Source organism: Gossypium hirsutum, chromosome A10 (assembly GCF_007990345.1).
Source record: "Gossypium hirsutum isolate 1008001.06 chromosome A10, Gossypium_hirsutum_v2.1, whole genome shotgun sequence".
NCBI classification, from domain to species: domain Eukaryota; kingdom Viridiplantae; phylum Streptophyta; class Magnoliopsida; order Malvales; family Malvaceae; genus Gossypium; species Gossypium hirsutum.
In genome coordinates, this window is record NC_053433.1 from 85,132,502 (window position 1) to 85,146,162 (window position 13,661).

The following is a 13,661-nucleotide window of genomic DNA, read 5'->3' on the forward strand; positions in this document are numbered from 1 at the left end:
TATTCTAGATGGGATCAGAGTAGACCACCTATGAGCTTGAGAGCTACCTCAATAGCTAGTGTGGGAAATGTTAGATCAAACCAACCCGAGTGTAAACATTGCGACAAATGACATCCTAGTAGTTGCCGATTGCTTGATCAGGCTTGTTTTAAATGTGGATCAATGGATCATTATATTTGTGATTGCCCACTGTTAGCTGAAGAAAATCTAGTATAGAACACGAGCTCGGGTAATATTGCAACTCGAGGTAGACCACCCAAAAATGTGGGTAATGCAAGTGGCAGTCAGAGAGGGACTAAAGATACAACAGTCAGATCTAAGGCTCGTGCACCTGCTAGACCTATGCTATTCGCCCATGAGAGGAGGCTTCATCCCCAAATGTCATTACTGGTACATTCACTCTTTATGATACTAATATAATTACACTGATTGATCCTAGTTCTACTCATTCTTACGAGTGTGAGACATTAGTATTTAGTAAGACTCTGCCTGTTAAGTCTACTGAGTTTGTGATTAGTGTGTCAAACTCCTTGGGCCGGTGTGTTATGGTTGACAAAGTGTGTAAGAATTGTCCCTTGATGGTTCGAGATTCGTGCTTTCCTGCTGAATTGATGTTGTTTCCATTTGATGAGTTCGACATAATTTTGGGTATGGACTGGTTGACTGTGCATGATGCTGTCGTAAATTGTAAAAGAAAGACTATTAATTTACAGTGCCAGAATGATGAGATTATTTGGATTGAATCTAATGATCAGAATGGGTTATCAACAGTGATTTCTTCGATGTTAGCTCAGAAACATGTGAGAAAAGGCTGTGAAGCTTACTTTGCATATGTGTTTGATAGTAAAGTGGCCGAAATGAACATTGTATTAGTACCTATTGTGTGCGAGTATCCGGATGTGTTTCTTGAAGAATTATCGGGTTTGCCACCTATTCGGGAGGTAGAGTTTGGTATTGAGTTAATGCTTGGGACAACTTCGATATCCATAGCTTTGTACAAAATGGCACATACAGAATTAAAAGAACTGAAAGCTCAGTTGTAAAAGCTGACAGATAGAGGTTTCGCGCAGTCGAGTTTCTCTCCTTAAGGTGCACCACTACTGTGTGTGAAAAAGAAAGATGGAACTATGAGAACGTACATTGATTATAGAAAGCTCAATAAGGTGACTATAAAGAATAAGTATCCATTGCCACGGATTGATGACCTGTTTGATCAATTGAAAGGGGCTACATTGTTTTCGAAGATAGATTTGAGATCAAGCTATTATCGATTACGAGTTAAAGACTCCGACGTGCCAAAGACTGCTTTTCGAACGAGGTACGGACACTACGGGTTTTTGCTTATGCCTTTCAGACTTACTAATGCATCTGCTATTTTCTTGGATTTGATGAATCGGATCTTCAAACCGTATTTGGATCAGTTTGTGGTTGTGTTTATAGATGACATTTTGATCTACTCTCATGATAAAGCTGAACATACTGAACATTTGAGACTTGTGTTACAGACTTTGCGAGATAAGCAGTTGTATGTGAAGTTTAGTAAATATGAGTTCTGGTTAAGTGAAGTCAGTTTTCTGGGCCATGTTGTATCAGCATCGGGTATTCGGGTTGGTCTGAGTAAAATTTCAGCCATACTCGATTGGAAAGCTTCTAAGAATGTTTCTGAAGTCCGAAGCTTTTTGGGACTTGTTGGTTATTATAGACGATTCGTGAAAGGCTTCTCTATGATTGGCGCCCCGATGATAAAGCTATTATAGAAATATGTTAAGTTTGAGTGGTCAGAAAAGTGCTAGAAAAGCTTTGATTAGTTGAAAGCCCTTTTGACCAAAGCTCCAGTACTAGTTCAGCTAGAATCGGGTAAGAATTTGTTATTTATAGTAATGCATCTTTAAATGGTTTGGGCTGTGTTTTAATACAGGAAGGCAGAGTTATAGCTTATGCCTTGAGACAGTTAAAGCCGCTGAAAGGAACTATCCGACACACGACCTACAATTGGTAGCTATTGTGTTTCCATAGAAGATATGGCACCTTTATCTGTTCGGTGAGAAATGTCATGTTTATTCTGATCATAAAAGTCTGAAGTATTTGATGACTCAGAAAGATCTAAATTTGAGACAACGTCGATGTTTAGAATTACTAAAAGATTACGAGCTCGTGATTGACCATCACCCGGTTGTTATTGATTCTTTAAGCCAAAAATCACTATTTGCTTTGCATGCAATGAATGCACATATGGCCATGTCTAATGATGGTTCAATAGTAGTTGAATTGAAAGCAAGACCGTTATTTGTTCAACAAATATGTGATGCCCAGAAGGTTGATAATGAATTATTAGCAAAACAAGCTCAGTGTGAGACAAATGCTAATTCCGTAATAAAAGTCAATGGTGATGACTATTTGAGATTCAGAAACCGAATATGCGTTCCGAGGAATTCAGAATTGATTCAGATGATTTTGAATAAAGCTCACAGCAGTCGGTTGTCTGTTCACCTAAGTAGTACAAAGATGTATAATGATCTTAGTGGTGGCATGGTATGAAACAAGACATTTCTGACTTTGTTGCAAGATGTTTAGTCTGTCAACAAGTAAAAGCTGAACATCAGGCACCTTCTGGAATGCTTCAGCCGATCATGATACCTGAGTGGAAGTGGGACAGAGTTACTATGGATTTTGTATCTAGTTTACCGTTGACACCGAGTAAGAAAGATGCAATCTGGGTTGTTGTGGATAGATTGACTAAATCAACACACTTTTTTCTGACACGTACAGACTACTCGCTTGATAAGCTGGCTGAATTAGATGTTTCTCAGATTGTGAGATTACATGGTGTGTTTATTTCTATTATTTCGAATAGAGATCTAAGGTCTACATCGTGGTTTTGGAAGAAACTGCAAGATGTACTAGGTACGAAATTACATTTCAGCACTACTTTCCATCCGCAAATAGATGTTCAGTCTGAGTGAATCATTTAGATACTTAAGGATTTGTTGAGATGTTGCATTCTTGAGTTCGAAGGTACGTGGGAACAATACCTACCTCTGATTGAATTTGCGTATAATAACAGCTTTCAATCGAGTATCAAAATGGAACCTTATGAAGCTTTGTACGGTCGTAAATGTCGTACACCATTGTATTGGGCTGAGCTCAGTGAAAATAAGATACACGAGGTCGATTTGATCAGAGAGACAAAATAGAAAGTGAAAGTGATCCGAGAAAGTCTGAAAGCAGCATCAGATCGTCAGAAATCATATGTGGACTTGAAACGAAAAGATATAGAGTTTTAGATTGGAGATAAAGTCTTTTTGAAAGCCTTACCGTAAAAGAAAATACTCAGATTCGATCGTAAAAGGAAATTGAGTCCGAGATTAATTGGGCCGTATGAAATTATAGAACATATTGGACCAGTTGCTTATAGATTGTTGTTGCCACCATAGTTAGAAATGATGCACAACATATTCCATGTTTCAATGCTTCGTAGATATTGATCTGATCTCTCACATGTGATTAGTCCATCTGAGATAGAGATTAAGCCTGATATGACATATGAGGAATAACCGATCCCCATTCTAGCTCGTGAGATTAAAGAGTTGCGAAATAAGAAAATTTCCTTAGTTATAGTACTGTGGCATAAATAGAGAGTTTGAGGAAGCAACATGGGAGCTAGAGGATGCAATGAGAGAATGTTATCCGAACCTATTCACTGGTAAGATTTTAAGGGACGAAAATCCTAAAGGGGGAGAGTTGTAACAGCCTGATTTAGACCCTAATCAGAACAGTGGTTTCGGAACCACGAATTTGAGTCAGAAAAATATTTAAAATTATTTTTTGAGTTTATTTTGTGTGAATTTATATCTGTGGAATTTTCGTGATTTAATTTTGTCGTTTAGGTATTTGATTAAATAAAAGGACTTAATCGCGTAAAAGTGAAATTTGGTGGTTGTTTCTAAAAGGGACCTAATTGCTAATGGCTTTCTAAATTGGAGTATTATGTTTTACATATTCCATTAGCATATTTTTTGGACGGTAATGGACATATATTATATGATTTTATTATTATGTCATTAAGGTTATAAAAGTAATTTAGTAAATAATCATATAATAGCTAAAAACAAAGTCATCAAATACATTTTAGTCATTTATTCTTCATTGCCGAAACTAAACAAAAGAAAAAGAAAAGAAAGGAAGCTAGGGTCTGATTGTTTTCAAGCTCAATCAAGGTATGAGTTTAGCTCGGTTTTTGATAATTTTTACGTTTTTGAGATCGTTGCTTCGAGTACTACAAAACCCATGCTTGAATTTTTGATTTTGATGAATATTTTGAGTTGTGCCATTGTTGAGAGCTTGTGATTTTTGTTGTTTGATGATGAAATACAAAAGATATGTTTTAGATTAACATTTTTTGTATTGGAGTTTTTGATGATTTTCAGTAATTAGGACTAAATTGTAAAAATAATAATTTGAGGGACTAAAATGTGAAATAAATGAATTATATGGATTTGTATAGTTATCGGTAATATTCAGCCTATCTTGGGCATGGAGAAATTTTGTGTATTTTGTGTTTTGTACAATAGGGACTAAATTGTGAAAATTGTAAATGTTAGGGGTAAAATGGTAATTTGCCCATTTATGTGTTTTTGGACTAAATTAAATGAAAATATGTTTGAATGAGCTTAATTTGAATATGTTTAGATGAAGAACCAAAGAAATCAGATTTGGATCAAGGGAAAACGAAAGTTGTCAACTAGCCGCTCCATTCCGTTTTACATCATCCGAGGTAAGTTTATAAGCAAATAGATATGTTTAATTGTAGTTAAATGTTAGATATAAATGCTGTTATGAAATGTATGAATTTATATTTGTTATGGCCAATTATGAAAAGGCTTGATTACTATATTTTTGAATTAGTTTCGACGGAGTTACGACGTCTGAAAGCCCCATATGAACCTTAGGAATAGTTAGGATACATATGTCATGACATAGGATTCTGATTTATGTGTGCGAGTAAGACCATGGCATCGATATGTGATTCCGATATATGTGTGAGAGTAAAACTCTGTCTGGGACAGTGGCATCGATATGTGATTACATGTAAGACCACGCCTGGGACGTTGGCATTGTACGATACATGTGTGATTATCCGAGTGTCCTACCCAATTCTGAATGGTTCATCGGATAAAGAAAAGTTGGGTACAAATGTATAAAACGATCTAAATGGTCAAGTAAGAATTAATTTGATATCTACTTGAAATGAGGTGAGTAAGTACTATGAGTATTTGTTGTAAATCTTGTACAATGCCAATGAAGAAAAATATGTGTATGTGGTATATGTATTCGGTTGGTGAATGAATAAATTGTGTATCATTGAAATGTTCTTAAATATGTGCATATATAGCTTAATATATTCGGCCTTATTGGTGATTTTTATATATGTGAGGTTATTCTATGATTCTTGAGTTTGTGAATATGAGTAAATGGATGTATGGTTTATTATGATTAATTAGTTGGAGGTTGATGAAAAACATGTTAAATAGCCTTGTGAGTATTCGACTTAGATGGAAAATTGTTCATAAAAGTGTTTTAATTATGGAATTTGTAATTCGAGGTCAAGTATGGTAATGATAATGTAAAATGTTTAGTTAGTATGAGTTGATTGTATTAATGAGTTGTTTATTTGCTTATGACCTACTAAGCTTCAAAAGCTTAGTCTGTGTTTTTTTTTGTGTGCTCTATTTTATAGATTTTGGATTCAAGTTACAAGCTCAGGGATCGTCAGCAAAGTCTATCACACTATCTACAGCTTCGGTATTTAAATATTTGAACTCGAATTATGGCATGTATAGGCTAGAATGTGTTTTGTAAAGTTGGATTTTCGATTATGTGTAATCTAAGCCATGCGAAAATGGCTAAATTATTATATTAGAATTTGGTTATGTTAGGTAAGGCTTATATTAATCTTGATTATGAAGTTGTGTGCCATGAATGCATAATATATGTGATAAGCACTATTGTTTTGAAAATGGCTTGCTTATTATGTTTAGACTTGGTCTTGTAAGTTCTTAGTCAAAATGTTTAATGAGTTTGTTTATTGGTAATTGATGATGGAAGTTTTGGATGCATATGTGATTTTAAGTAGCAAGATTCGGCTATGAAAGGATAACAACATAATATGTATTTGGTATGTCAATTAATTTGTGATGGAAAATATGAAATGCGATATAATTTAAGTGATGGGTGATTATGTTCTAGCTTGATTAGTTCGATTGTTATGTGGTAAGTCATGCATGTGTTTCATGATTAATCTGGTCAACTGTTTGGTATGTATTTGATGCTCAAATGTTAAGTGTGGCCTTGGCTTTAGGGTAAATGCGCACCATGCATATATATATGTTGATTAGGTTATATATAAATGTTTGGTCTTATATTGAGTCTATATCCAGGGCGTAACCATAATTCATGACATTTGTGATGATGTTATATATATATTCGGCCATATGGTTCGTTATGAATGTTATTGAGTTAAGGTAAATTATGAAATCGATAGGAAAAGAGAAAAACATATGCATGATACAAATTTTGATGTTCACTTATGGACTAAGTTAAGACATGTGTATATGACATTTGGTCTTATTATATTAGGTAAGTTTTTTTCATGAATAGATTAGGAAATGAAGTGAGTTGACTTATAACCGAATACTTGCTTTTATTTGGTATTAATATGTAAAACATATGAAATTCATATAGATTACTATGCTAATGCTGCATATATGAAATTATTGATATATTATATATTATATTATTCCTTGTGAACGATATGGCTATATATATGCATATGATATGAAATGTTCAATTTAAGATTTGTATTAGTTTATGAAATAAATTTTTATTAACTTTCGAGTCATATTTATATGAATATATAGATATTTATATTTAATTGTTCGGAATAGTGTTTTATTCTGTAACGCCTTATGACGCTAGTCCGGCGATGGATATGAGTTAGGGGTGTTGCATTATGTATTGGTGATCAAACATGGATTGTGGAATGATAGCTTAAAGTTAAGTATATAAAATTAAGGTTGATTCGGCCGTTTGGACTTCTGTAAAGGAAACGAGTAAATGTAACACCCCTAACCCGTATTTGACACCGGAATAGGGTTATGGGGCATTACCAAACAATATATCTCATTCACATACATTTATACATTTATAATAAAAATTCATTCACATTGTCCCTTATAAGGCTCTACGAAACCTTAAAACATGCTTAAAAGTGGTTCGGGACTAAACCGATAACATTTGCAAACTTAGGGAATCTTAGAAAATTTTCTTTGATTTTAGAATCACACGCTTGTGTGAATAGGCCGTGTGCCTCACACGGCTGCGGGACACGCACGTGGCGAAGGCCGTGTGAAAACAAGGCATACGTATTGATTTGTACCACACGTTCGGAGATACACCTGTGTGCCATGGCCGTGGGAAAACTAGGGAGGTTACTGACTTGGGTCATACGGCCGGCTACATGCCCATGTACCAGCTCGTACCCTAATTTCTGAAGTTGTTGAAGATTTTATAAAATTCCATTGTTGAATTTATGAGCTTTGTGATGTTTAATGATAGAGTATGAAGATTTAACGTTAGAGATACAAGTTTTGTTAAGTGATTTTGGACAAAAATGTCAAATAGGGATTTATTTGCAAAAGTGTGAAAATATGTGGTTAAATGTGTGAATAAATGATAAATATGGGTTAATATGTATACTATGAAAATTCGGCTAGCATGAAATTAGAAAGAAATTGTGTAATTTGTGATTTTGTGAAATAAGGACTAAATTGTAAGAAATAAGAAAGTTTAGGACCAAAGTGAAATTGGTTAAATTATGTGTTTATGGATGAAATTGATTGAATTGATGATTAAGTGTATTAATTTTTAATATATATAGATCAAGAACGAAAGAAATCGGATTTAGATCGGGGGAAAACAAAAGTTATCAAATAGTCGACCCCGTCCGTTATTTCCGTACGAGGTAAGTTCATGTGCAAATAAATGTATTTAAATTGAATTATACATGTTTAAATGCTACTGAATTGCTAAGAATGTTGAACGAGTACCTACGAGTAAGAATCGACAAAGTTACAACATCTGAAAGTCCCTTACAAACCTTAGAAATAGCATAGGATACGAATGTCATGACATTAGGTTATCGAGTTGTGATTACATGTAAGACCATGTCTGGGACATTAGCATTGTATTGTGATTACGTGTAAGACCATGTTTGGGACATTAGCATCGTATATTGATTCGTGTAAGACCCTGTCTAGGATAATGGCATCGATATGTGATAACAAGTAAGACAATATCTGGGATATGGCATTGTACGACATATGAAAGTCTCGTACGAACCTTTGGAATAGCATAGGATACGAATGTCATGACATTAGGTTATCGAGTTGTGATTACATGTAAGACCATGTCTGGAACATTGGCATTGTATTGTGATTATGTGTAAGACCATTTCTAGGACATTGGCATCATATATTGATTCGTGTAAGACCTTGTCTAGGACAGTGGCATCGATATGTGATAACATGTAAGACCATTTTTGGGATATGCATTGTACGAGCTTATGTGATTTCCATGTATCATTAACGATTCCGAATGGTTCAGTGGGAAAAGATAAGTCAAGAAAGAATGTGTTAATGAGTTAAATGACTCAGGTACGTACGAGATTCATACGAGTATTGGAAAGTGAGGTAATTGATGAGTTTACATGAGAAAATGCATATGTACTTATTGAGAAAGGTTTCTGTATCTATATATGTTTACTTGTATTTGGCTTATTGATAGAAATGTTGTGATTCATATGATAGCTTTATTTATATATGGCTTACTAAGCTTTTAAAGCTTACTCTGTGTGTTCTTTCCATGTTTTATAGATAATCAATGCTAACTCGGACTCGGGGATCATCGGGAAACGTCATCACACTATCGATCATTTTGTTGGTACTTTTGAAGCTTTGTATATATGGTATATGGAATGTATAGGCTAGTGTCATTTTGGTATGTTTTGAGTTATGATTTTAGTCATGGGAGTTGGCTTACTTTTGGTTGAAATGTTGGTATGTATTTGGTCATTTAAGTTGGCTTAAGTGGTGTGCTTGAAAAGTGATATATGACATGTATATTATGCCTTAGATATTAGGTTGTTTTGGGTATGTTTGCTCTAATTGTTAATATAGCTAAATGGTGTTTTGTGACATAAATTAGATAATAATATGATGAGTTATTGCATTTGAAATTTATGCAAGTTGTTATGATTTTAGGGATATGGATTTGGTATATTTGTATATGGAATTTAGTAGTTGAATTGGTTGATGATAATTAGCTTGATATGTGATTGATTTGGCATGTTTTTGGTTGCCTAAAGATGTATTGAAATGGTGCTATTTTGGTTGATGTGTGCTTGTGGAAAGGGTGGCAAATTGGCTTTCAAATGGCTATTTTTGTCCACACAGGCAGAGACATAGGCGTGTGTCTCAGCCGTGTGTGACACACGGTCATGTTACACGACCATGTGTCCCATAGGGTGCTCTTTTGAATTAAGGCAGTATACCATACAGTTTTGACACGTCCTAGACACATGGGCATGTCTACTGGCCGTGTGAGACACATGGGCTGGCATATGGGCGTGTGGTCGGCCGTGTGACCCAAGTCAGTAACCTCCCTAGTTTTCCCACGGCCATGGCACATGGGCGTGTCTCTGGATGCATGGTAGAAGTCAGTATGTATGCCCTATTTTCACACGGCCTACACCACGGGTGTGTCCGGAGACCGTGTGAGGCACACTGCCTGTTCACACGGTGTGTGATTTTGAAATCAAAGAAAATTTTGTAAGATTCCTTAAGTTTACAAATGTTATCGGTTTAGTCCCGAACCACTTTTAAGCATGTTTTAAGGTTTCATAGAGCCTTATAAGGGACCATGTGAATGAATTTTGATTATAAATGTATAAATGTATGTGAATGAGATATATTGTCTGGTAATGCCTCGTAACCGTATTCCAGTGTCGGATACGGGTTAGGGGTGTTACAGTAAAGGCTTATGAAAGATTAGATTGAAAGAGGCAGGTGGCATATCGAAGATGTTGATGGGTAAGGAATGAGCTCTAAGCAAGGTATGGTATCTAACGTGTAAATAAAAATTGAAATTGTGGGAGTATTCACCAGTGACTAAGTTGAAGGTTCAGAATGATATGATCATCTAAATAAGTTACCAATATAGATGTGCAGAAATGACACAGGTAAACGATGTTTTACTCATTAAGTTCTTATGAACTAATATAGGTGTGTGTTTTGTTACAGGAAAATTATAGGCTGCAAAAGAAAAATTCCAGTTCTACACCTTCTCTAGCTTGAGCAGTCAAATATGAGTCTGCGCCAGGAAGGACGATGCCAGGGCTACGCCTAAGGAGTGGCATATTAGGTTGTTATGTACAAGGCAAGTTGGCAGTGTGTTTAAAGAATATAATTAATACTCCTTAGAAATTCAATTGGGGTACCTGTAGTTAGGGTTTCAATTTGGATGTCATTGTAGTTTAATCACCTAGTGTTGTATCTGTATTTACTCATGAATTTTAGTTTGAAATTTGTAGTTAAGTAAATTTTAATAAACTGTAAATGTTAAAAGTAAGTTAAGCATGTGTCTGTAATTATGTGATAATGCCCAAAATCCATATCCGGTTAATTGGATCCGGTTGAGTGCGTTAAAAGTTTGGTATTAGAGTTTGATTTAGCTAATTCTCGAATTATGAAGATGAAGAAGCCTTTTATGCACAATACGTCGTACCTAGTAGAGTTCCTCAAGTATTTGACAATTATCTTATCGTGAGTTTGATGTTTAAAAAATGACTTAATGAAGAGAAATAATAATGAAACAAAAAGATAAAATAGAGATAAATGATCAATTCATTAACATGAACAAAAAATGATGTACATGGGATAGAGGACAGTAAAAGGAAAGACAAAATAAAAGGAAATTTAGTCCTTGTAATGATGAAAATGTGCAAGTGTACATAATAGCAACAAGTAATAAAAAGACAAGTAAATGTCGAGTTATTGTACCCATAAGGATTGTATAAGAAAATATTTATGAAATGAAATTAAAAACACTTTGGTGAAGGAAAATCTTTTGTTTTGAAAAAAGGTTTAATAAAACTAGATTTTATCTATGTAAATTAACTAAGAAAATTGATAAACCGTAATTTATACATATTTTTATCCCATGCTTAGCACATTTATGGATGGTTTCTCCTTAGATTTGGTGAATTCGATGCTCCTAATCCTTTAATTTCATGTTTTATACTTAGGTGAGCATAGGAGAGTAAAAAGAGCGAGAAACGGGCCGAAAACGGAGAAAATGGACCCACATGGGAAATCAACACGGCCTGGACTTCCTCACACGGGCATGTCACACGGCCGTGTCCATTCGGCAGGATCGAAGCACGACTTACACGGGTAGACTACACGCCTATGTCTATTCAATAGCCTTGACCATGGGCTAGAGTAATCACACATAGGCGTGTCCCTGCCGAGCCCAAGTATAGCCCTATTCAGAAAAGGCCACTTTTTAGGGCTCTTAGGCATTCTAAAGCCTATTTAAAGACCAGAGGAGGCACTTGGAACATACATGTGGAGTAGGAGGCAAGGAATTACTCAAGAGAAGCCGATTGGTCCATCTCAGAAGCCAGATTCATCGTTAAGACCGAAGATCTCCCTTCAATTTCCCTTAAGGGGTTTTGGGTTTTCTTTATGTTTTATATTCATTATTCTTCTAAGATGTTTTCTTTTATAATTATGAACTAAACCCCCTAAATCCCTAAGGGGAATGAAACCTAAGACATATCCTGTTATTATTATCTGAATTGTATGATAAATATTTGACTTGTTCTTAATTATGTGTTCTTAATTCTTGTTTTAATATTCTAGGATATTGATTCAAGTTAATGCTCTTATTCAGAGGAGGAAAAGACCCTGTTTAAGAGTAAATTTGTCGTAATTAAGCGAGGTCGATTGCACGCCTAGAGATAGGGTGATAAGATTTTACCGGGTTAGGGTGAAACCTAATAAGGGGATCCATAGATCAGGTTAATGCAACACTAGGGCGTTAATTAGAAAGAGATTTCAATTAATCAACCTAGGGTTAGATGTTATTAGTCTCGAGAGAGATAATACTATAACTTAGGGATTTCTACGGATCAAGTCAAATGAATAAATCGTCTGATTCAGAGTCAAATAACAAGTGAAGTCTAGGTGGATTTTTCCTTGGGTATTGTCTTAAACAATCGAATTTTCCCAAAAGCTTTTCCCCAATTTCTCTCTGTGCACTCTTAGTTTAGTTAATTAGTTTAGATATACAAATCCCTTAATTTTTATGCTAGATAACAAAAAGAAAGTAATTACTAGTACTCTTGATTCCTTTCGGTTCGACAATCCGGTCTTGCTAAAGCTATACTACTGTTCGATAGGTACACTTACCTTCATCGTGATAATAGTTAGTTTCAAAAATGATTAATTATAAATTTTTAAAATCTGTCGCGAATATCACGTATCACGTTTTTGGGCCATTGCTGGGGAACTAGGATATTGGGAACACTCGATTTTTATTACTTTAGCTATTCTACTTTATTTGCAATTTAAATTTTTATTTTCTTTTCTAATTTTTCCTTTATTCGTTCCTGGCAGGTTTTTATAGCGTATGACTAGAAGAAACCCGTCGGGACCATTACTATTTGATAGTGACATCGATCGTACAGTTCACAGAAATCGAAGAGAAATAAGGCGAAGCTTACGATACATAGAGGAAGAGCAAGAGGACGATACTTCAACCACAACCGAGGAGATGGCTGAAAATGAAGAAAATCTGCTACCTCCTGCAATTGCTGCTAATCAGAATCCTGCTCTATGTACTATGTATGATTATGCTAAACCTTCTTTAACAGGAACTGTATCGAGCATAGTTAGGCTTGCTGTTGCTGCAAATAATTTTGAACTGAAACCAAACACCATTCAAGTGATCCAATAGTTTGTTCAGTTTGATGGTGTGTAGGATGAGGATCCCAACGCTCACTTGGAAAATTTCTTAGAGTTTTGGGACACTTTTAAAATCAATGGCATTTCTGATGATGCCATTCACCTTCGGTTGTTTCCCTTTTCGTTGAGGAATAAGGCTAAACAATGGTTGAACTCGTTACCACGAGGGTCAATCACTACTAGGGAACAAATGACTGAAAAGTTTTTTTTAAATATTTTTCGCCGGCTAAAACAACCAAATTACGTAAAGATATCTCCTCTTTTGTGCAGATGGGTTTAGAAACACTCTACGATGCATGGGAAAGATATAAGGATCTGTTGAGAAGGTGCCCTCACCATGGGTTACCACTCTAGCTACTGGTTCAAATGTTTCATAATGGCCTGAATCCTTCGACTTGATAGATGATCGATGCAGCCGCTGGCGGAACTATCAATAATAAGATACCTGAGGATGCTTATGAATTTATAGAAGAGATGTCACTGAATAATTATCAAGGTCAAGTCATGAGGACAAAGCCAACGAACACAGCCAACATTTTTAACGTCGATTCGGTCACCATGCTCTCTAATCAGGTAAAC

The 13,661-nt window shown here is 35.3% G+C and overlaps 1 non-coding gene across 1 annotated transcript; it reads right to left on the minus strand.

Annotated features, from left to right (window-relative positions):
• Positions 1–13,319: 13,319 nt before the first annotated feature.
• Positions 13,320–13,426, minus strand: LOC121208687 (small nucleolar RNA R71). Its single transcript, XR_005903818.1, has one exon. It is a non-coding gene; the product is annotated as a small nucleolar RNA R71 (small nucleolar RNA).
• Positions 13,427–13,661: the final 235 nt, after the last annotated feature.